This window comes from Hemibagrus wyckioides, linkage group LG01 (assembly GCF_019097595.1).
Source record: "Hemibagrus wyckioides isolate EC202008001 linkage group LG01, SWU_Hwy_1.0, whole genome shotgun sequence".
In the NCBI taxonomy this organism is placed as follows: Eukaryota; Metazoa; Chordata; class Actinopteri; order Siluriformes; family Bagridae; genus Hemibagrus; species Hemibagrus wyckioides.
Genome location: NC_080710.1, coordinates 9,021,660 through 9,046,148, shown reverse-complemented (window position 1 = coordinate 9,046,148; position 24,489 = coordinate 9,021,660). Strand labels below are relative to the sequence as shown.

Here is a 24,489-nt window from a genome sequence, read left to right as displayed (position 1 = left end):
TGCTCACGAAAATGTATAATTCCTTTTATTTTCTTTGTCCTTTTTGCCTTTCCATACAGCACCTACAGCAAGGCTGCTGAAGCCTTCAGCTCCTTCTTTGCTGCCATTCCTGCTTTAGTGGCATCCCCAGTACTCCAGCCTCCATCAAAGATCCTCTGATCTTTGGTGTTTAAGCCTCTCTTTCTTTGATTGTTCACATCCCCAGCTCAAGTTTGTGCCCATGTGCCTCCACTGGGAGGTTATTGATGAACTGCAAGCCCCTATGGTTACTTTACAGTGGCTCCATCCCAGCATATCCTCTGCACTTGACTGGCTCATACTAGCACTTGATTTGTCCTTGTTGTAGATTGTGCTATTAAATATCAGCCACAGCTGTTCCTTTTTCCAAGAACAAAAAGCTCAAATAAATAAATAATTCTCCTCAATTGTGTTGGTTTATTGTATTATTTCTACTGGCAAAATTGTTTTTAGCCATATTTCCAGTTGGCTATATTTCCAGTTCCCAGTATGATTTCTGTTTTGTTATTGGTCTGCCTGTCTGCTTTGATAATGCACTATGGGCTGCACTTGGAGACTTCACATCATTGCAGTATTCATGATTTTACACTAAATCTAATAATTATTAATTTTTTCCTTTCCTTTTCCCAAGTAATTGCTTCTTAGTCGTTAAACTAATTCAATTCACGCCTGCTTTAGTTTTCCTAATGCAAAACATGGTTATCGTCTAAAGAATCCAATATGTTTTAAAATGATAATTTTCTTTATTTAATGACAGTAATGTATGCAAACTTAATTCTGATCTTTAAAATGTCAGCCTCCAGTAGAACATGAAACGTTCCAAAATTCCTGCCATTATAATATCTCTCCCTGAATCATCAATCATCTCTGACAATAGCAGTTTATGTGTTTGTTATTACCATATTTAGCTGAATTTGCATATTGTGTGTCTTAATTTTGGTATCCTGCTTGAAGTTGAAGCGTTTTCCTCAACATCTAATGCTTGTATATTTTTCTCTCTCTCTCTCTTTTTTTTTTTTATCAAAGTAACACGATCGTACAGTATCTCTCTTTCATTCTTGGATTCTTTATGTCTCCGTCAGTCTAAACATTTCTTTGTAGACAGACTAAACCTTTCATCCTTACATGAAGAAATGTTTAGCAGGTTTTATAAGGTTGTCCAAATGTTTCTTAGCTTTCCCCCTACTGTGTGTCACCACATGGTCATGTTAGCATACATGCAGTATTTTTTTTTTTTTTTTTTTACAATTATTATGCAACACTACCTGTGTACAAACCTCATAGCATGCAGCTTTTGATGGCAGTTTAAAGCCTGGAGCTGAGAAGTAGCCTCAATAGTGAGAGAAGAAAAATTATATATTTTCAAAGATCAAATGCGAGTTCCTGGGAATATTTCACAGTTGAAGCCACATAAATCGACTAGCTATTATTAAAGAACTACAATATCTATGATACATTGCATGAGAATAACAAGATCGGCATTGTTTGCTCAATAATAAGGAGAACATTTCAGAATGCGACTCAGTATAAATGGCTCATCCACTAAAATGCTCTCAGAATGCGTTCTAGCTGTTTTGGCAGATTGCGGTTGGAATACATGTTTAGTAACTGGATCACACACACAAGGATGATGGGGCAGTCCAAAAACAGCAAGCGGTTACAGATGAAGTAATATTTCATCCTTGCTCATTCCTAAGTGGTCATTAGTTAAACCCACATTGAGGAGGCATATAACCTCCTAAATGAACTATGACCAAAATCTTCCTGAAACAAGAAACAGCTGTCTGTGGTAAAGCTGATTTTAAATGGACTGTAGGTATGACTTTCGGACTGATATGATGCAAGAAATGGGTTTATTATGATGCCTAATGATTTTGTTTAGAAATATTCTTTATTCCTACGGTATTTTTTTTATCATGTCATGGAAAGTTATTATGCTGTAGATGTGATGTTCTTTATGAAGAGATGTGCTTTTTTATTTAGACTCTAGGCAGTCTATTGTATTACATAATGGTCTGTGATTTTCTTTATTTCATATATCTTTTCTTTCTTCCCTCGTTTGGAGTATTTCTTCAGTGGCTGACGGCAGGAATCCAACTCGCATTTTGAATAGGCCTCTCAGCATGCGCGTGTATGAGTCCTCAAAGAAGACAAATGCATGAGTGAACTCGGTGCATGAAAGATCTATGGGAGTGTATAGCTATAAATCATGTGCATAATATCTCTAATGTCTGAATAAGGCTTATTATGAGAGGAAGTGAAATACTAACTGAGTGCTAGTGTGCGAGGGAAAGAGCATGAACGAACAAACAGGTGAGCGAAAGACAGAATTAATTTGCCTTGTTGTCATCGCGGAGTTCCCATGAGAGCACGTGTTCAGACGGTAATCACCGTGACCACCGTGTGCGACAGCAGCTGGTGGTCCCTCGTTTTCATCTGTATGCTAAATTGCCAGCCATAAATAATGTTTTGCCGATCGCGGCGAGGCCATCGCTCTCTCCAGCAGGTCAGGAGTAGCCTTGATAAATCCTGCAGTTCCTCCACGTCATCTTCCTACACACACAAAAAAAGAAACACAGCAAAAATTCCACCTTATAGATCATTAATATGACATGAATACTATCTGGAGAGTTTGTCCCTACAGATTTGTCCCTCTGGAGAATTTTTGCTCTGCTAGTACCTTAGAGCAGCCACATGTTCCCTTGGAACACAAGGCATAATTATCCTAAAGGTTTTATCCGCCGGGGTTTAAATAGGCCACCCACGTTTTTGTTTAATTAACCCTCAGGTTCTGTTCAGTACCGAGCCATGGCTGCATCATTTCTCTAGGACATCTGTTTAGAAATAAAATGTAGGTTAGATCCTGGAAATGTTTCTGATAGCAGCTGTGTATCGCAGGTGAGAGTGTGTATAAGAGAGAGAAGGAATGGGACAGCGAATGTGTCAGTGACAATTACTTTACTATTTGTTTCATGTTTACAACAATGTGGGTTTTAAAGCACTTTGATTGCTATCTCTGTATAATAATAATAATAATAATAATAATAATAATAATAATAATAATAATGTTAATAATAATAATTTCCATTCTGACAGTGCACTTCTAACTGTGTGTGTGTATTTTTAATATTTTTAATATATTAATAGCTCATACAGGTTAATAATGGAACATAGCAGTGGTTCACTATAGTCCTACCTGAGAGACACTTGTGGCTAAACCTTTTCATTCATGTCAGCTTGTTTACCACTGTTACACTCCGGTGCTCTTCAGAGTGTAGCGGTCGATGGCATATCTGCAGCTTCTGTGTTTTTTTTATTGGGCTAGGTAGTAGTTTGTGCAGCTGGGTGCTTGTGTAGAGGTCATATCTGCAAGCATAGGGGAGTTCTGATTTATATAAATGAAGAGCTGGGTGCAGGCGGTCTCAGCGGTGCCGGGCTAATTAAGAATCGGGGCTAAACGGGGAACAGTCACCTTGTGCTCCTTCAGGATTCACTCTTGAGTAGACTCAGTACTCAGGTGCAGCTCCAAAACTGGATCCCCACCCCCCTCCACCACCACCACCCGTTAAACTTTGCTCTTTTTTCAATAAAGTTTTATTGATCTCTTAGAGAAGGAACTGACAGACAGCCGGAGTGAGTGATGCAGCAGCCTGGCTAGGTGCTCCCATAAATGACAAACTGTGACTTACTGCTGCCACTCCATTTGCCATCTCCTCTGCTCTCTCTCTCTCTCTTTCTCTCTCTTTCTCTCTCGCTCCCTTTTTCTCTCCATAAATTCTTCAGCCCTATCAGTGTCACTTATGTCCCTCTTTCCTCCCTCATTTCTCCTTCGTTCCTCTCTCTCCATCCCTGTTATATGGTGGAAGCTGGGGCGCAGTTAATCCTGTTATCTCTACATGCGCAGACTGGCAGCAACAAACACACACAAACACGCTGTACACACTATCTCTAAAGCCTTAATACTGTAATCAACTAGCTTGTACACACCAGCCCCTGCACTGCAATTAACTTGCCTCTTGACTGGCCTTAACACACACACACACACACACACACACACTATGCACTTTCAGTTTAATCAATTTGCCAGTGCAGATACAAGAATGACAGCGAGAGTGTATCAAGAGTGTGTGAATATCGAAATGTCAAGCAGTGGAGTGCTATTGTGTACGTGTGAATGTGTGATGCGCAGAGGAAAATGCCCCCTGCTTGACAGGTTTTGGCTCTTAATATGCAAATTGAAAGATGGACAGGACAAATGGACATGTGGGAATGGAGAGATGAGACAATCAAAACTAAAAAAAAGTGTTGATTTGATTGTATACAACAGAAACACACACACACACATAGACAGTAAACCTAATCCAGTAGTACATTGGGTATTGAAACTGACCTACATGTCAGTCATCCTTTCCTTACATGCACATGCACACTCTCTTCACATACAGTATGCAAATAAAAAGGAAATTGGATTTCACTGTGCATAGAAATGCTTCTAATTATTTACACACTACGTATGCTATTAGACACGTTCTGTCATTTGAGGATACAGAAAAATAAGCTTTTGCATTTTGACTTTCAGATGCTGGGCGCTATCATTCATGCGGTCTAGCTGAATTCAGGCGTGTATGACTTATAGCTAAGAAACCTGCGAGTTTTAAATGATCATCTTAACAGTGCCACTGGTTCTAGCTTCCTCTGACATATTCCGAGCAGCACAAATACACCCTACACCTCAGAAAAATAAGAAGGGCTAATCCATAGCTGTCTTTGGTTTAGCCTACATCTTAATGCTTTCCCTGTCTCGCTCTTTCTCTCTCTCTCTCTCTCTCTCTCTCTCTCTCTCTCTCTCTTTCTCTATGTGTAGTAATTACAGTGGTGGGCTCAAGCAGAGTCAGTAAATGCTTCTCTTTTACTCTTACGCTTCCACCAAGCAAATTATGCCTCCGTTACTATAGAGACCTATTTATAAAAAGCCGCTTTCCTCCCTCCCAATCTGACCCACCTCTTTCCCTCTTTTATTCCTCCTCAATTTTATGCCTCTCGCTCCGTCCCATTTGACACTCAATATGTACCTTTGCATGTTCGCTCACTCCTGTTTTTCTCTTTCTTTGCCTGCTCGCTTTCTTTGGTTCTGTAAGCTTGTTTTCCTCCGTTATCTTTTAAAAAACCTTGGTATACAACATCCAAATTAGGTGCAGGTCCTTCACAGCTGTATCCTTAATGCTTGTGTATATAATATAAACACGGATCTTATCTACTATACAGTATTTTACATTAAGGATTTTTAAATCCTTAAATTTCCAGAATCTTTCAGAGGGTCCAGACTTGAGCTTTGATTTATTTCTACTTCCAGTCGAGTTTTTCGAAGCCATCAGAGTGTCAGAAGAGCTTTTCACGACAATAGTAAACAAGGTATAAACCAAACTCATCCCTTCATGCATCAATTAGTTCCACTGTACTTAATGAATAATTCATAGTTATCGAGTAATCTACTTTAAGATGAATAACTGAATAATAAGCTAGGAGTTTATAGCATTAATATGGCAAGATGACAAAACTTCCCCGATTCAATTTCTATGATTTGAACATGAAAGTTAAAGGTTGCATATTATGTAAAATAAATAAATAAATAAATAAAAAACTAAAACAAAAACCTGAATTGTTCAGCCATTTTGTTCAGCCTACAACTCTCACCTGAATCTGTACAGTCCATATGACTATGTTTACGATGTCACAGAAGTAGGCTCATTTGCATATAGAACCTTATTTCCACACGACCCCTCCTGATCAGCAAATATACAAAGAAACAAAACAAACAAATAAAAAATCGAGAGGCATATGGCTACAGAGATTACATTTCAAAATATGATTTGAAAGTAAAGGTAAAAAAATATATATATATGCTGATAAAAAATATAAACCTTCCCAACAACCACTGTGTATATTTCAGATCAATCACTTGAGACATTTAAAATAAAATAAAAATCAATTCGAAGCTTTTACAGAAGAGTATTGCTGTCCGTCTCGAGTTACACTTTACCTCGAAAAATAATCACTTACATTAAAATACTTGTTTTTGTTCAGTACTTATTCATGTAACATAGAACACATTTACATGGCTCTTCCATTATAGGTAGAAAAATAAGTACATTTTAATATTAGTTACTTTGAAACTCTTCCTCTGAAATGGATCATGTTCAACAAAACGTGATCAACAACACATTTTAAACTTTGGGAATCAGTGTTTTTTGGTGATTCTATGCTCAACATACGTTACAACGTATGCTCAACATCCTCAGCATTTTACTCATTTAAGTGCAAAATGCAGGTAGTGTCCCAAAGAAACATTCCTAAAAAATGAGATTGTTGCCCTGAGAATTTGATTTTTAAGCATTACAAGGGCTAAATGGCAACCAATGGCCAATCATGCAATCACCCTGCTATCAGAAGAATGAATAAATGTCAAATCAGCAGGGTACATTTGGCAGTGAAAAGAGTGTACTTCTGTCCATCACCTTCCAAAAAGCCCCAAATTTCCTCTGACTAGTGCTCTACAGACTTTGAGGGCTGGGTTCACTGCTGTTTTTTCTCTTTTTTTTTGCGTTCTGGTTCTGGTTTGGAGTTCAAAACAAAGCATTTCAAGGCTCATTTGCTAATTGCTGACTTGAATATTTATGGGTCTTTGCACATATCAGGTGGCTTCATGATCCTGAACCTCAGCAGCTTGTAGTGCACTTTTCCAACACTCCAGACACAGATACATTTACGGTCAGAGTGAAAATACGTCAGTGGGCAAAAAAGAGCAGTTTTACCAATGTTTAAAAAAAAGCCCACATTTGTAGTGTGTTATTCTTTGTGTGGTCTGGTTCCTCTCAGGATTTCTTCCTTATATTGTCTCAGGGGGTTGTTTTTGCCACCATTGCCTCTGGCTTGCTTATTAGAAATAGATATAAATTCCAATTTTTATTCATATTTATTATTCCTGTAAAGCTGCTTTGTGACAATGTCACAAAGCAGTGTAGATAGATAGATAGATAGATAGATAGATAGATAGATAGATAGATAGATAGATAGATAGATAGATAGATAGATAGATAGATAGATTAAAAAAAAAAAAACTTTTTCACTACAGATAACACATTATTTTTTATCTATTTATAAAGATATCTACATAATGTTTTATGTTCCATGATGTGTAATATATTTGAAAAATAATGTGGGGTCAAATAATTTATTCATATTTTTTGCTTTTCTTTCTCAAACTTCTTCTATCCTTCTGTCACCCCTTTTCCCTCACTGTCCCTCAGCATTCCCATAATATTTGTGTGTGTGTGTGTGCTGCTCTTCAAATATGTTTTTGCAGAGTCATGCCATTGAAATTGTCTTTATCCAGCCCTACAGTATTGTGTATTTATCTGAGACAGAGCACGGTGTAGCGTCCATTACCCATGAGCCAGTGATTCCATCACAACGACTTCTCATTGTCTCCTTTGTCCTCTCTAGTGTACAATATGCTGGGAAGCGCTGTCAGCACACAGTCCAGCCATGAAATCTGGCCATCAATTAGACATCCTCCTCTCGCCTGCCTATTGTTCGCTTTCGAAAAGCGAGAGGCCGTTCACGTTGTTCGAGAGAATGAACCGGATCTCCAGAACAGTAGGGTCTGTTACGATTAAAAAATGCACACTGAAGCCAGAAAGCGATGTGAACATGTAGTGATTTAGGCTCACGCTAATGAATTAAAGGAAAAAAAGAGAGAGAGATGGAGAGAGAGAGACAGAGAGAGAGAGAGAGAGAGAGAGAGAGAGAGAATGATTTCAGGTGGGATGGATGTGGGCCAAGTTAAAAAGAAAGAAAGTGAGAATGAGGAGGCCAGGCTTCTGTTGATGGGCTTTAAAAGTGAGTTAATTGTTCCCTCAGGCGACATGCTGTAGAGATGAACCAGCAGAGTAGAAGATGGGCCAAAACTACACGTTTTATGTCTTTATTTTTTTTTTCTTATCTCTCTCTCTCTCTCTCATATTCCCAGCATGCCCCGTCATCGGCGTTTCTGAAATAAATAATAAATAAGTTTTAATTAAAAACTTTAATGCACTGTGTTACTGTTAATCCCACTCTATGTTTCATAATTAAGTCTGTCTCCTTGCGGTTCGTTAATTGCTCGTGTGGATGTAAATACACAGCCATAGAAGCCCATAGAATTGATTTAGATATACATAATCATGCTGTTTGATTGCGTGGCAAAGCAGCATCTTTTTTTGGTACTTGTGACAGACTCTCATGTAACAACCGCTTTTAGTAACTGCTTTACTCTGGGCCGGGTCGATCACGGAGCTGTAGCCTATACTGGGAATCCATGGCGTGTGGCAAGAATACATCCTGGATGGTATGCAGGTCCTTCACAAGCCACCACACACACACACACACACACACACACAAACACACACACACATAGATATTCCACTTGCTAGTATGTTTTTGATGGGAAACCAAAGAACCCATAAGAATAGACCAGGGAATAACATGCACAGAAATATCATTGTATCCCAAGGTCAGGATGGTATGTAGAACCCAGGCTCGGGGAGGCGTACCTCCCTTTTGCACCAATGCTCCGCTCGTCTCTCATAGCAACCTGACTTTAGTTTTGTTTAATTTCGAATAAGTTTTATTGCCAGTGCATGCAGTTCTTCTTTCTTTCAGCAGTCCATTCAATCTTTCCACTGTCCATCAAATCCATCATCTATCAGTCTATCTTTCAAGCATCTATCCATCATTTCTTCTACCTATCCATACATCCATCCATTTGTCCATCTATACGCCTATCCTTCCTGTATATTCTGTCTATTATTGTCTCTGCATGCTTTCTGTCTCTCTCCGTCGCTCATTACAGACAGGAGGAAAATGATCTCTTTCTAATGATTACCCTGCTCACCCCCCCCACCACCACCACCACCACCACCACCCCACACTCCCCACTCCCTCGCTCGCACTCGTTTGCTCCTTTCAGTAAATGAGGGAAAGTGATACCTCTCTCTAATGACCGTTGTGAATAATTGGTCTCTATATAAAGTCTCGCTTTAGCGTTGGAAATCTCTCCCACTTCTCCCGTCTTCTGTCCTCTAATCATTCTATCGTCTCATTCATTACCCATCCCTTATATAGTTCCTTGGGTTTGTTTTTTTTCCCTTTGGGGAACGTGTGTGTTTTTATGTCGACATAACAACAACTCTGTGTATGAAACAATACAGATGCATAAATGATGTCACACTCATATGAAACACATATAAATCCTGCTTTCCGAAGTTAATAGTGACCTGAATGAGGACAGGCGATGAGATGAGAGAAAGTAATGTAATGAAATACTGATATTTTATGTTTGGTGCTTTTTTTTCTTCTCCCCCCCCCCCCCTTTTGGAAACCACTGCCCCCATGTTCTAGTGAGGAGAACTTGAGTTATTAAAATGCCAGCCTTTCCAACAAGAAGCAATAAATCAACCTAAATATCGAGAGAGAGAGAGAGAGAGAGAGAGAGAGAGAGAATGAGTTGGAGGAAACAGAAGGTTTGGGAGCAGATGCAAGGATGGAAAAGGGAAGACAAAGATGAAAAGCAGCATTAGAAAAGTGGTGATTGAAAGGAAATCACACAGCGAAGGAGCAAAGTGCATCTCTCAACTCAAGGAAATTATTCACTGCTGCATATTATGAGGAGAAGAAAAATCTGTATTTGTGATCAATCATTATATATATAAATGGAAAAGAGGGCATGGACATTAAACTCAGTTGATTGTGATGAATAATCAAAGCACACACACACACACACAATCTGAAATATCTCAGGTGAAATAGTTAAACGGTTTCGTTCCTGCATAAGTGGCTGTCTCTGATGATGGCTCGCTCTCTATGTCTTGTGTGTGTGTGTGTGTATGTGTGTGTATGTGTGTGTGTGTGTGTGTGTGTATGTGTGTGTGTGTGTGTGTGTGTGTGCGCTCATATGTGTGTGTGCTTTTATCCACGCACACCCTGACAGGTGTTTAGCTAATTGGAGAGACCCAATGAGCATGAAAGAGAAGCTGAGTGCTAAAGACTAGTGCTTAATTATTCACTTCTTCAACTCCTTCTCTCACATTCTTTTCTTCTCTCTCTCTCTCTCTCTCTCTGCCCCCCCCCCACTCTATCTCTCTGTCTCTCTCTCTCTCTCTCTCTCCCCCTGTACCACAAAATAATTAGCCGTTCATGCACAACCCCCACCCCCCACCCCCCCTATTGCATTTTTGTAACGCCACTCTAATTAACTTCCTACAAAAGATGTATACATGCCACGGTATATATTTCCTGCTGCTTTATTTCTTATTTCCACACCGAGTAGCTATTAATGTCAGTCAGAATTCATTGTATTGTTTATATTACTCAGCATGTTTCAGAAATAGCGGTGGGCGATTCATAAACAACTCATTTGGATGAATCGCGTCAATCAATTCACAAGCATGAATGAATCCAAACCTTTATTTATTTTATTTTATTTTTTTTAAATAATCTACACACTCTTACAACAGAAGAGGCACCATATCGATAAGCTAATTTTCCACCCTGCGCTGTGTTATTCAATAATTTTCTTCTTTTTTTTTGAATCAGATCACTAAAGCGAGTTGTAATGCTGTTTCGAGCCTCACAGCAGAGAGCGAAAATGAGCTGCCAGCTGTTAAAAGAGCGTTCTGGCATAAAATCTGCTTTTTAATATGTTATTTGTCATGTTATGTAGTATTGTGTAGAACAGCAACGGGGTTTTTTTGCCCATCAATGTCTGGCACTACAATACACAACACGCATTACACAAGCACATTGTACAAGCACTGGGAATTCCTACCTCAATCCTGACAGCTAGCCGCTAATGTATATCCGCTTGCTACTCTAGCGGTAGTGATGGAGAGCTAGGTGTAGAACAGGAGTCTTGAGGAAAAAAAAACATTTCATTTGAGACAAATAGGAACAGCTAAAGCTGTGTTTGTTTTTATTTTTATTCTCTATTTCTGGGAAAGTCATGTCAAACATATTGGTTATTTTTCTGCACGGGATACAGCTAATCATTTTTATACAAATGCAGCATATGTATGGTGACGCTAATGTGTAGATATGCTTTATCTTTATTTTTACTCAATTCTCGAAAGAAATTTGACACAGAAATTCCTGTGACTTGCTGCACATACCACGGCACCAACATATTCGATTCAGCCATAACAATAAAACCACCTGTCTAATATTGTGTAGGTCCTCTCTGTGTTCTCAAAACAGCTGTGGCACGGACTTCACAAGACCTCTAAAAGTGTGCTGTGGTATCTGGCACCAAGACATTAGTAACAGATCCTTTAAGTCCTGTAAGTTGTGAGGTGAGGCCTCCATGGATTGAACTCGTTTGTCCAGCACATCCCACAGCTGCAGAATTTGGAGGTGAAGTCAACACCTTGAACTCTTTGTCATCTTCCTCACACCATTCCTGAACAATATTCTGGCCTTTCTCAAAGTCCATCAGCTTCGAGAACCGATTGTTCACTTGCTGCATAATATATCCCACCATTAACGAGATCCTCAATATTACTCTCTTCACCTGTCAGTGGTTTTAATGTTATGGCTGATCAGAATAGGTTTAACATTGGAGTGGTTTGGGAGTACAGCCTTCACAAGCATACCTTATATCTTTCTCTCTCTCTCTTTGTCTTTTTCTTTCGAGCTATATATACCACTCCCATTCTCCTAGGGTTCTGAGTTTCCAGTGTGACCACTGGCTCTATACCCCCGATCGGAGTCTTGTCACTTGATGCTCACCGATGCTGTGGATGGATCTGTGTGGACAGCCTGTGACCAGGAGACATCCGTGGACAGAGCCACTTGGGGACTTTCACAGCGTCACAGATCTGCCGTTACATCTGTCAGCTTGAGACAGTAAGGAATCAGTGTCTATAATGAACTCAGAAACTACACTGACCTAATAGTTCCCCATAAGCCCTTGGTTGCTGTTGAAGAAAGGGCATTACAGTTACATTATTAACTGTCCAGTGTCACCCAAATGAGGATAGGTTCCCTTCAGAGCCTGGTTCCTCTCAAGGTTTCTTCCTCATATCATCACAGGGAGTTTTTCCTTGCCCCCGTCGCCGCAGGCTTGCTCATTACTCTGTTTCTCTACTTCTGTAAAGCTGCTTTGAGACAATGTCCATTGTAAAAGGCGCTATACAAATAAATTGAACTGAATTGAAGTGAATTAAATGAACTGTCTACCAGTGTAGGGTCGCAACGAGGTCTAAAAGGTCTGCATGAAAGAGTTCATGCTGAATCACTTTTGGTTAGTTTATAATTATAAATAAGTATGTACATGGTTTTGTTTTGTTTTGCAGTACTGTTGCACTTGAACACGTTTGATTAGCACCAAAAAAAATACAGATGTTTTTCTTTTTCTTTCCTTCTTTTTAAAATCCCACTCAAACCCACTCCCACAGAAGGTTTGGCTAATCTCATACTGTTCCTGGAGTTATTATTTTTAATTGTACCTTGCATTATTTCCTAACAATGTTATAATAAGGTGTTTTTTTGGGGGAGAATAGAAATAAATGAGTCATTTAAATCAACATGACCGGGATAAAGCATTTACAGAAATTGAATAAATGGTAAATGCATCACATTACTTGCTGAGCGAATCATGTTGTTGCTTTTCTAACCACTCTGGATCTTTCTGTAGCTAGGGTCTGGTCTGCTGAACTGCCTTCAGCTAAATATCTTAAATATATTGTGCATGTGATTGGTTGAATTGCAACAAAGGATTAGCTTTGACTTGATTTGAGTATTTTTCGAGTGCTTGGTTCATCGATCACGTGAAATCCTGATCCTGGGTCTGCATCTGGATAACAATCTGCCAGTTGTTTGAATTAAAAACCCAGTCTGACTATTTAACTTGCAAACATTTATATAATTAGTCTAATATATGTAAAACCTCCAACCTAAGGACCATGGATTTAAAAAAAAAAAAAAATCAACTTACAGCAGCATGTCAAAAGTAGATTAATTGCAGAGGTAAAAATGCAGACTTGGCAACACTCCCTCCCCAGGTATGTGCTGTAAAGGGGTAGGACTCCTTCAAAATATATTACCACCTTCTATATGTTGTAACCACAAGAATGGGGCTAAAATGTTTGCCTGACCCAAAATAAATAAAATAAAATAAAATGATTAGGTTTAAATAAATAAATAAAATAAATAAATAAATAAATAAAAATACATACATAAAAAAACATTATTCTATTTATGGGTGATCTTGTTGGCATATCAGGCTTAGCAGAAGTGCCACTAATCTAAAAAGATTTCAGAACATTTGTTAATTTGTTCATAAAACTAAGTGATACGTTTTTAATTTGTGAATATTTTCCTGGTTGGATCTTGTTACTTGCAGTTGTGGCAGGCTATGCTGTTTTTATAAATCTATTTCTGGACCATTATTCTCATTACTTCCAAACTGTTTACAAGAATATTGAGGGTTAAAAGTGTAATTCCTTTCTAAATGTGCCTCACAAATAGGGAACAATACCTGTTCTAAACAAGCAACATAGACAATACTCATTGGGCACCTAAACTATTTCTAAGTTCATTTGATTTAGAGAGTTTTCCATTTAGACCTCGTTGCAACCCTCCGGTGGTTTTGCTGTGCCCTGCTGCTTTGTGCATAATTTGTGTTTCCTGGTGGTAGCAGTCATTTTAAACATAACCATTAGGGCTGTATTGTCTTCCTGAGAATGGGACTGTGTCCTGCAAAAAGGTTCGACTGATGGGGGAAAAAAAAACCCCCACAAAAAACAAATAAAGGAACAAAAAAAACCTCTTATCCAGTAAAAATCTCTTAATGCAGGAAGATTTAGCTAATCAATATCTTATTATAAAGTTAGAACGAACTAAATATATGAAGATTAACCTTGTTTCAGGACATTTCAAGCTTTAAGAAAGAAGTGATCTATAACAAATAACTTGAAATACACATAAATCTAAATCCAGGTGGAATAAACATATATGTAATTTATTATAATCTAATCATAAATATTAATGAAATGAACACATATTCATGATAGCTCTTTTTTTTGTTGTTGTAGTGTACACTTTTTTTCTAGTATCACTTGCTGTAGATAAAATGAACTCTGCATTCATGTTTGTTTCCCCATGTAAATAATGCTCTAGGACTAGGAGCGGGATTTAATGAACATCATTTGTTTCTTACGCTTCATAGTTACGGGTCCTTCACCAAACGAGCCGTCTCTGAGGTAATACGTGGGATATACTGTATCTGGAAACATCTTCGGATTCTACTTTAATGAAAGTTACTCGCAGTCACAGCAGGCACATTCATTTTAATGCAGGAGTACATGCTGTGCCTGGCTGGTTCTACAATTTATTAAAATACCTTCTCAAATAAACAAGTGGAATATTTCGGTAACACTTTTCTTCAAGAGTACATGGATGGTCATAAACTAATACCTGAATGCATGATTATTTAGATATGAACTAATGATGCTTGGAGGCATGAAGAGCTAACGTTAACTAGTTCATGCATGAATTAAAATAAACTCTAAAATCTAAACCAGTTCTTTAAGACAGAATATAAATGTGCACAGACATGTTGTGAGGCCGTGGCCTAAAACATGAGCAAGAATACATGAGAGAAATAAAAAACATTCTTACAGCATGCCGGTTTTAAATGTTAATAGATTAAAGCATCTAATAAATCAGAATCAGGTTTATTGGCCAAGTATGTTTTGCAAAAACAAGGAATCTGTCGGTGACCCTAAAAGTACAAACATAATTAATGACGCTAAATGAATATTTGTTACTGTATAAATTCCAACCTTGTGGGTAAAGGAGCCGAGCCCCGAACCCGAGCCAGTACTGAGCAGAGCGGGTACAAGTACTAGAGTGAGATTTTAAGAGAAATGAACAAAGAATTACGCCAAACAGTTTGAGATGAAATGATCGGTGTTTATTAGTTCATTAGTACGTCTTTTTACATTTGATAAGGAGGGTCAGTGTAAATGATAAGAATAACCCAGCTCCATCCAGTGATGTTTGTGTACGCAGCTGCGTATGGCACAATTATATACACAAGCTTAAATAATGCTTGTTTAATTCATATTCTTTCTTATAGAGCATGTTGGATTGAGTTTATCTGTTTATTTATGTAAATTACAGACTAATTGGATGAATTCATTAGGCTCACGTTATAGTTAAGGTTAGCTCTGTATTAGTTTCTCTTCATTAGTTCATATACCCTTGTGTTATGTTCAATCTTTGGACCGCTTTGGATTGTTTCGATGTTATATAAAAAATACATAAAACTCCTTTACACATATCGCAATATACCAAGCAATATAGATAACATTTGTGATTAATGTTTGCGATTACTAGATCACATATACCAGTGAAAGTGTAATTTGTTTTTTTGATGAATTATTTGTAAGAAAATATACTAAAAATAAATATACTATACTAATATAATATAATATAATATAATATAATATAATATAATATAATATAATATAATATAATATAATATAATATAAGGCATATATATTTATATATAGAAAAAATTGAATTGAAATGGAAAAATGTTTCAATAAAAAAAAATTTTTATTTATTTTGAACAAGTACAGATGATGAACAACAACAGAAGCATGAGAAACAAAAGATTATTACAGTCACTGCTGATGAAATACAGCTCTCAGAAAGGTCTCCACAAGGACAAAACACTTTTAATAAAAACACAACACAGGGTCAGTTTGACCTTAACACCACACAAGGGTTAGGTAATTATTAATTCGGGTATTAGTACATGATTATTTGTGTACTGTTATTGAAAAATGTTCTAAATAGATTTATTTTTTGTCAATCAGGATGTCCTTTAAAAGTTTTAGTGGACTGTATATACAGTACATCAGCTCAGAAATAGAATGGAGACGTGAGGGGGGAGCTGATGCTTCCTCTACGTAACAAGCTAGAAATTCAGTCAGACATTGTATCTCTATAGGTAGTGTATATCCATATTTCTAGCTTTGCTATTGATAGACATTCATCCTGGAAAAAATCTCACCTTAAAGACTTTTCAACTTGGCCAGTGCCCTGTTAAAAAAAACAACACAAGCACTAATAGTCTCGTAGTTCTTCTGAACATTATCATGCAGTGTGAGCTAGAACAAATGCTTCACTTGCTGTACGGTTCACTAGCTTCCTGACCCTGACTGTCCTAACCACGTTTCTTACAAACCATCTGGAAATATCAGCAATGTTGACCTTGGACCTTTGTCATCCTCCTGGGACACACACAAACAAACACACACACACACACACACACACACATATATATGCAATAAGAATTTTCTACAATCCCAAATCTAACCCTAACATTCATCTTTATAACTGCAAAGAGATTGTTTATATATATATATATATATATAATATTATATATATATAATATTATATATATTATATATTATATATATATATATATTATATATATATATATATATATATATATATATATATATATATATATATATATATATATTATATATATATATATATATATATAAAATATTTATAATAATAATAATATTTATTTAATATATACCCAACCTTCGTCTTCATTGTTCTTCGATTTCAGCTTTAAAACTTAATAATAATAGTAATAATAATAATACATTAATTTTCACCATCAGGACTATCACACACACACACACACATATGCACAAACATTATCCTTACTATCCTTTAACCCATTATCCTTACAAGGATCTTTCACTGACATCATAATTAATGCAGCTAATTAATGCCATGCCTTCATCTAAACACCTAAACCTAAGCTGAAATTAACCTCTCTAACCAACAACATCAAACCTGGCAAATATCCCTATCCCTGTCCCCACCACGATATTAAAAACACCCCCCCCCAACACACACACACGCACGAAACACAAGCACAAGAACCCATTTGCCTTTAGATTTCAGTAAAATAAATATGATCATTACACAGCGAAAGGCAAATGAATTTAACGTTCAGTTCTCAGTAGACATAACAGTTCTGATGAGAACAGCTTCAGCCCCAGCATGAGGAACACTATTAAACCAGCTAATGACCCATCAGAATAGAAACTCAAAACCATGGCAACAACAGCAAAAACGGGCCACGTCTCTAATTACACATTGGGAAAAAAAAAAAAAAAAGGAAAAGAAGAATCGGATCCGTAATTAGAGCGAATGAACTATGGAAATTGGACATAACTACATTGATAAATGTGCTGATGACATTAGATGTGTTTTGTGTGCTGATTGGTGAATCCAGTTGTTTTTTTTCCTTCTTCTTCTTTTTTTTGCCACATCATAATTATTCATTTATATATATATATATATTTTCAAAAACACCCCAAAAAAAATTCTAGAGTGAAAAGCTGCTGTGGTAACAATGGCCTGTCTTTTTCTACTCTGTGTGTGTGTGTGTGTGTGTGTGCTTCAGTTTATCAGACAGCGTGTTGTCCTCAAGAGGTGTTTGTGTCAGCGAGTGTAATTTAAGACACATCCTGAAGTACATGTTAAGAGGCTCCAATTTGATCAATAATTTATTTTTCATTTTAGCAAGCACTCGATGTCCTGTAGGTTATGCCATCTTTGCCTTAATATCTCATCTGCTTGTCCCAGCTAAATCAAGCCTTTATTTTGGAACTGAAGTGCAGCTGATGGCTTGGAAATATATTAATGCTTCCGACGTATTTAACAGTGTAAAATGGTGCAAATGGTAACAGCAGGCCTAATTCGCACCATTTGTCTGATTGAAACATTTTTTTTTGCAAATGAAATGGCACGATCAGTCCCTTGTGCGGTTTCAAAATCTGCAAGGAATAAAATTGCTTACATTACTGTCGGCTCTTCGAACAGCTCTATTCTCGGATTGAACTGCCTCAGTAGTAAGTCTCTCCGGATGAAAGCATCTGCCAAATAAATAAAATATAAAGTTGTTTTATGAACATAAATCTGTTTCTGAATGCAACTATGCAGAAATAAAAACCGGGGGATAAGTGAGGGAATGTGGATGCAAAGTCATGGCAAAGCAGGGTTTAGGCAAAATAAACAAGGTAGACTGAATCAAATACTGTAAAGAGAGAGAGAGAGAGAGAGAGAGAGAGAGAGCAATGACTGACTGAAAATAGTGATGACACTGAACAAACATTTATCCCTATCTATACTCGTGCACTATTTTGTGTCTATAACACATACACACTACTTCACAGCGAAACAGGGAAACTTCTTTCAGCTCCCAATGACCTTCAGTGCTGGACACCGGTACTGGCAACATCGTATAGGAGTAAAAGATGATGTTGAACAATAACTAAACCTGGCCAGATGTTGTTTGCTGGGTATCTAATACACAGCCTTGCATGTAACACTCCAGCATTTTCATGGCTCAGTTCATTACAACAACGCAATTAAAATGAGGTGATAGTGACTTAGTTGGACACACCGGACGTCATGTCGCATCATTTTCTGTTGACGGTAAAAGTTTTAATCAGTTACGCTGTGTAATTTGCAGTAATGAAACAATCATTTGATCATAAATGTTTGTGGATGAAGGACAGATGGATAGATGAGATATATAGATGATTGGATGGGTAGATATACAGGAAAATCATGTAATGATGCTGCTGATATAACAAAGCTGATTTTTTTTAAACCTATTTCGATTTAATTTTAAAATAGAATAAATCTTACTTATTCATACTTCAACCTGCCCCAAATGTTCAAACCAAGTGGTCAGATATAAAACTCTATGTCTATACATGGTCCCTGCTTCTGTAAGTCACAGACAAGACAAGTCTTCACTTCATTAGCTTGACCATTCTGACCATTTGCTATAAATGGAGATTTTGGTAGCCATGGATCACTTCTAAGCTTTTCAATCTGGCAACCCAATATGTTGTCTGGTGCTCTTTCCCTAAATATGGGGTAACAAGATTTCTGCCCATATGGACCTCTGTTTCTTGCTGTGGTTCCCATTTTTGAGCACTAGGTGCTATAATGACTAGCTAAATGGGACAGTGACCATGCTGCCCCATGCTCTAGGATTTCTGGCTTCTATCTGCCAAATTGCAACATTTTTTATAAAAGTCATCGGTCATCCAACAGAGGTTATTATTTTTTGAATGTAAGATTCAAAATGTTTTTTGTTTAACAGCTAAATTTGTTAAACATTGCTAAACTGTATTAATTCAATATATCTTGCAATTGTACTTAATATCATTAACATTTTGAAACGTGGGTGTGATCAGATCTGGAGGATTTCAGGCATTTTTAGAAAAATCTCAAATAATATGTGAATGGTTAGGGGATCAGTCACCTCCTACATCCTGCTTGTGTGGAGTTTGCATGATTTCCCTGTGCTTCAGGGTTTCCTCAAGGCACTCTGGTTTCCTCCTCTAGTCCCAAGACATGAATGGTGAGCTGATTAGCATCTAAATTATGTGAATACATGTATCAGGACTTCTTCCAGGGTGTCCTCCAGCTTGTCTCCCAAGTCCACTTGGATGGACTCCAGGTTCTCATTGACCCTGTGTCAGATAAACGCTTCAGAATATGGATGGATGGATGGATGGATAGATGGACGGATGGATGGACTCTGAATTCTGGTGTTAGTATTACAGCTGTCCTATACAGTGCTTTAGAAAGAACTGTCCGTGTAGTAAATATTGAATGAGTGAGTGATGGAGTGACTTCAGACAGAGCTACTGTCTCAGTAAGAGAGCGCTATGCTGAAGGACAAAAGAATCAAATATAGAATAGATCACGGGAGGTCCAAATCCAGTCCAGCCTTTCAGTGAGTGATTTTCCTTCTGGAACAAATCCTCTATATATGCTGATTACCTGGTAAATTAAGTCAGGAGTCTGGGAAATGACTAAACTGCGCTAGACTCCAGCCCTCGACCCCGGAGTCTCGAATAAGTTGAATGGAGGTGAGCACTAAATAATTGTGTGTGTGTGTGTGTGTTTTGTCCTGCTGACAATTTAAAGTCATCACCAGGAAACAATGATTAAGATATCTAATTGAGAGAATGATGGAACTGGAAAAGCGGAGGAAAACGCTAGAAAGAGAAGAGGAGGGAAAATGGAAGGGGAGTGAGAGAAAGGCTAAAAGAGACAGATCCCGTTGCCGAGAGAGAGAGAGAGAGAGAGAGAGAGAGAGAGAGAGAGAAAGACATGATGGATGCACTGCTCTCGTTCCGTGCCCCCTAACGAAGACTCTAATTAGTGTTTGTGTAATTCTGCACTGTCTTCGCTGCCTGCTCATCTTAATTAACCACATTCATCTTCTCCTCCCCTTATTCCCTCCTTTCACCCCACCTCTCTCTCTTTCTCTCTCTCTCTCTCTTTCTCTCTTTCTCTCTCTCTCGCTCTCTGTGCTCGCTTAAAATAACAGTCACTCTGTCCCACCTGGAGCAGACCTGTTTTTTTTTTTTTCTCCCTTTTCCTAGATTCTTTCATGCTCCCATCTCTCACTATCCCTCTCTCCTCATCTCTCTCATTCAAAATTTAAATCAGAGCAATCAGTTGAAGGCCATGGTGAAGATATCAGTCATCGACACATGCCTCAGGTTGTAGAGAATTAGTCAAACCATGATATCTCTGTCTCTCTCTCTCGCTCTCTCTCTCTCTCTCTCTCTCTCTCTCTCGCTCTCTCTCTCTCTCTCTCTCTCTCTCTCTGTTAGAATCTCACTATAGATTTGATGACATCGTTAACATTTATCTGAGCTTCCCGTTTGTTGGATATTTATCATCTCCACACCTGTGATTAAACATCAGTGGAGTATAAGAGTTAAACAGTGGCAGTAAAGGTCAGAATTTTTAAATTAATTAATTTATTTTTTTGTCATTTGAGGCTGCTGGTGTGTCTAATAAATCTAAAGCATCTCCCAAAATAACACTTAAATATTGTTATATAAAAATATAGTATAAAAGTATAGTGTAAATTAAAAACTCATTTTTCATTCTTACAATAAATAAATAAATAAATAAATCCATGTACATGGAACTCCACAAATATTATTTGTTGCTAAAATAAATTATTAATATGTTATAAAAAACATACATATTTTTTTAAAGATATGTATTTTTAATATATATTTTTTTTCTTCAGTAAAGCAAGAAAATAGAGTACTGTATATTTCCAAATGATTCAGCACTAGTTCCTCAGATATACCATACCAAATACAACAAAATTAAACCATATGTTTTTGTTCAGATTTAAATGGAGGAGCGTTTTATAAATCCGATACAGGACGGAAGGTCACACTTGGATGCTAATTTTATTCTAAATCAATTTTTTTCTGGATTTCATCCCAGAATAAATTATTTTTAATTGCATGGATTTTTATTTTAAATGTTCTTTTCTTGTTTTCTTAACAGCACGCCCATTGCTTGAGCCAGGTTTTCTGAAACGTTTCTGATTTCTAGCCTTCGGTGCTTTTAACAGCATTCTAAGGGTAATTATTTGTTATAAATGTTGTATTATAAGTGAAATTATTTGTTCTTACTTGATGCCGCTTTCAGATTGGCTGTGTTGTCGTGCTCATCTCTGGGAGACACAGATACAGTATGGGTTTAGACTAAACCTTATTCATATGCTGTATAATTCTCTCTCTCTCACACACACACACACACACACACACGTACGCACAAAAACATGTACATGTGCACAGGAACAGCACTCAAGCGTGTATTTTAGAACAATAGAGTTTGATGAACAGCTTTTTACTTACTAAGTGCTGCTCTGTGTAACTCTCCAAAACTCCTCTTTGATTCAAAAGAGCCTAATGAGCTCAAGGTGTGCATGAACGAGTGTGTGTGTGTGTGTGTGTGTTTGAGAGATGGAGGTTCATATGCATTTTAATATGTTAAGATGAATTTTTAAAGCAGTAATTAGCTTTATGTGAAGCCACTGGGTCAGTGTTGTTCAGCAACTACTTTTAAATACCTATCTATCATCTACTCTATCTATCTATCTATCTATCTATCTATCTATCTATCTATCTATCTATCTATCTATCTATCTATCTATCTATCTATCTATCATCTAATATCCAGAATTGCTGGCAGCCTTCAGTTCAAATAACCTCAAAAAGTGCAACATAGATAGATAGATAGATAGATAGATAGATAGATAGATAGATAGATAGATAGATAGATAGATAGATAGATAGATAGATAGATAGATAGAAAAATGGCTAGAGAAATACTAGAATATAAAAATAAAACATACACATGATAGCATGAGCCGTCTTCCAGTTAGCTGTGCTTCTAATTTTGCAGTGTTTCTATTCTTCGTATAAAATCAATCTCATTTATCCGTGTTCTGTTTTTCTGTTAGATAAACGAGTGTTGCGTTGGTTCTTCTCACAGGCAGCACAAACGCACTCACTAGATAAGAAGGAAAGATTAAAAAACATGCTGGACATAACTGTAATAACTGGGGAACATTTTTTAATATTGTGGCCATATTTAAGGGAATACTGTAGATGAAAATTCCGCACTGGCTCAAACCGAGAAGAAGGCGTTTTTAGAAGAAGTTTTTGTTTAATTTATTGACGTTTTATTGTGTTATTTATGAACATAGAGGATTAGATAGGTGTTGAGAACTGAAATCAGGGCAAGTGGATGTTTAGAAACCTCTCACCTCTAGTGACCAGTGTTCCTCATCCACTCGAAAGGAATCAACATTGCGCTTTACTACCAGCCTCTGACTATCTCTCGTTCTACTCTTCCTCTCGTCCGTTGCCTCCAGACACTTTCGTTCCCAGAAGATGTCCGCATTATGCGCCAAAGTGCTGCGTTGTCTCTGGCGATGACGCATCACTTTACCCTCCATCCAGGCAACAACAATCAGCCACCTACGTGAAGACTCAACACCCACAGAAGGCATTAGCAATCAGCAATCAGTCTCCATCTGACAGAGGAAACATTTGCTCTCAAACAGGTGCCACGCTTTACAGCCGCGAGCTTGAACCCTTCCACGCTGGGCCTGGCACAGGATTAAAAATGATTTGGGCTTAATTTCACTAATGATGAACATGAATTTTTTATCATCTAAATGAAATCACAGAAATGATGATCATTTTCACCTGTGTGAAATATCAGTGAGAGAGACTGTCAACAGCAGAAACCTCATATCTATACATTATATATTATTATATATATTATATAATATTAGGGAACAAGTGAACTTGACATTGATGTGTCAGAAGCAGGAGAAATGGGCAAGCGTAAGGATCTGAGTGACTGATAAAAGCCAAATAGCCAAATTATGATGGCAAAATCGCAAATATTCAGCAAATAATCCAACTAAGCGTCAGATGTAGGATGTGCTGGACAAAAACATCTGATAAATAGAAGCTCCATCTTGCACTTTATATGATTTAAAGCATCTGCTGCTAATTATCTTGGTGTCCACAGCACACCTTTAGAAGTCTTGTGGAGTCCATGGGTTGAGGCTCTGAGCTGTTTTGATGGCACAAGGAGGACCTGCACAGTATTAAGCAGGTGGTATTAAATGTGCGTGTATGTAATAGATAGATAGATAGATAGATAGATAGATAGATAGATAGATAGATAGATAGATAGATAGATAGATAGATAGATAGATAGATAGATAGATAGATAGATAGATAGATAGATAGAAAAGAAGCAATAAGAGAAGTAACATGGATTAATATTTGCTAAGCAGAGAAAAAAACCCATCACACTCCTTCTTCTAGAGCAACTCATTAATGATAGATTGCCACTTCCTGAGCTAAACCCTACCCTGGTTCTTCCTTTTTCTTTTTTTTTCTTCCCTCAATGCCGTTGACTATTACATTTTTGCCCTTGATGCTTGATGCACTTGCTTGGAGAGTGTGTTATTATACATCTACAGCGCCCTTGTTTCACACATTTTATAGCAACATTAAATAAAGGCTCCAGACAGACTACAGGAGGTCACAGAAATATTACAAATATTAATATACAGTATGAAGAGCTTTACTTTCCTTCTTTTCTGTGCTTTGGCACTGTTCTAGCTGATAGCTGTGCCAGGAAAGGTTGGAATTGGAATTGGACTGTAGGTCAGGCTGGAGCTCTGTGGGTGGTAAGAGCTAATTTTAACAATTTGGCTTTATTGGATGGGGTACAACATTTAACACCTCCTGTAGTGAGGCACTCCCTTCGCCTGCTGCTTCCTGTTTTGGGTGTCAAATGTCACAACCAGCATGTGAAGTCAAGGGAAAAGAATGTTTCTTAATGAGATCTCAGGTGAGAACATATACACACAGGCAGACACACACATACACACACACACACTCACTCACTCACTCACTATTTATTTATTTATTTATTTATTTATTTATTTATTTATTTATTTATTTCTTTCTATTT

General features: G+C 37.4%; 1 long non-coding RNA gene across 1 annotated transcript; it reads right to left on the bottom strand.

Moving 5' to 3' along the window:
- Positions 1 to 1,896: 1,896 nt before the first annotated feature.
- On the bottom strand, positions 1,897 to 23,789 carry LOC131358377 (uncharacterized). The gene is made up of 4 exons (XR_009205383.1): positions 22,757 to 23,789; positions 21,618 to 21,658; positions 17,948 to 18,023; positions 1,897 to 2,571 (listed from the first exon to the last, which is right to left on the bottom strand). It is a non-coding gene; the product is annotated as an uncharacterized LOC131358377 (long non-coding RNA).
- Positions 23,790 to 24,489: the final 700 nt, after the last annotated feature.